Source organism: Schistocerca cancellata, chromosome 5 (genome assembly GCF_023864275.1).
Source record: "Schistocerca cancellata isolate TAMUIC-IGC-003103 chromosome 5, iqSchCanc2.1, whole genome shotgun sequence".
NCBI lineage: Eukaryota > Metazoa > Arthropoda > Insecta > Orthoptera > Acrididae > Schistocerca > Schistocerca cancellata.
Window position 1 is genome coordinate 478,471,454 of NC_064630.1, and position 1,559 is coordinate 478,473,012.

Genomic DNA, 1,559 nt, shown 5'->3' on the forward strand with positions numbered 1-1,559 from the left:
CCACAAGTAACCGAACTGTCACCTAGCCATCCTAACCTAATCCTCTGGTTACACTACAGATCAGTCATCACAACAAAATGCCTATTCAAACTTGTTATGTCAGTGTTCATTTAATGCGATTAAGTAGGTGTTTACACAACCTGAAAATCAATTTGCATAAGAATAAAGCATCTGAAATGTAGTGTTACAGAAGAATGGTGAAGATTGTATGGGTATACTGGATAAATATAGGTGGTACTGAATAAATTTGGTAAGAAGAGAAATTAATGGTACAACTAAAAAATGGGACTGACTGTTAGGACACATCCCAAGGCATCAAGGAATTATCAAGTCAATTTGGTACTGGAGGGAACTGGGTGGGATAAAAATTACAGAGGTGCACCTAGGTTTGACTACTGTAAGTAAGTTCAAATGGATGGAAGTCGTGCCTCATAACAAAATGTAATGGAAGCTGAGCCTTATAACAAAACAAATCCAAGTTTCCTGAATAAATTAATTACAGTTGCAGCCAATGCTTTTAAGTGTGATATCCTCACGGACTTGTGCATCAGTACAAATTGTCAGGATTGCTTCTAAAGGGTATCAAATATAAATTTATATCATTATTATTTTCAATTAACTATTCTCAGTTCCAATATTTACTATCAACAAACATTTGATATAACAGTCTGTGGTTGTAGACCCACTTATAATATGGTTCCAGCATGTTCAAGAAAGTATTTAAAAAATAAAAAAAACCACCATCTGAACAGCTCTTAAGGCCCAACGGTACTGACTGGCTACTGTGTCATCCTCGGTCCTTAGGCATCACCAAGTGTGGATACAGAGGGGCATATGGTCAGCACACAACTCTCCCAGCTGTTGTCAGCTTTTGTGACCAGTGTCACTACTCAGTCAAGCAGCTTCTCAATAGGCCTCACAAGGGCTGAGTGCACCTCATTTGCCAACAGCACTCGGCAGACCCAGATGGTGACCCATCCAAGTACTAACCGAGCCCAACAGCTCTTAACATCAGTGATCGGACAGGAATTGGTGTTACCACTGCGGCAAGGCCACTGGCCAAGGAAAATATTGGTTTCATATTTTATTGTGTTCTGACCAAAGAAAATTGGGGCGCAATTGTCTTCCACATGTTCCTTGGCATATTACATAACTCGCCGACTTCAGCATGTTTACACAAAAAACATTAAATACAAAATAATTTTTAATCATTGTGGGCTCCAAATATTTATGTTTTCTGTGTAGTATTATCACTCCCAGCAGATTTGTATGTTTACGATATTTTTTATTTCAGAGTTACGAAATCTCTGATTAAGGAATTGGCTATTTAGAAATTGCTTTCCTACGAATAAAGAGTATTAGCTGTACAAGATACTCTCTCAAGGCAAAATTCACATCATTTGGCAGTACTTTGTCAGGGGCGTTACTACTGCAATATATCTTATGCCCTTGGTCCCTGCAAATCAAGATGAACCTGTAATATTAGACAATAAATGCCAGTGTAATAAAATCTCAATCAATACTGTAATGTTTAATACAATTATAATTCCACATTTTGC

General features: G+C 37.7%; 1 pseudogene; it reads right to left on the minus strand.

Annotated features, from left to right (window-relative positions):
• Positions 1–941: 941 nt before the first annotated feature.
• On the minus strand, positions 942–1,060 carry LOC126189335 (5S ribosomal RNA; annotated as a pseudogene).
• Between the last annotated feature and the right edge of the window lie 499 nt (positions 1,061–1,559).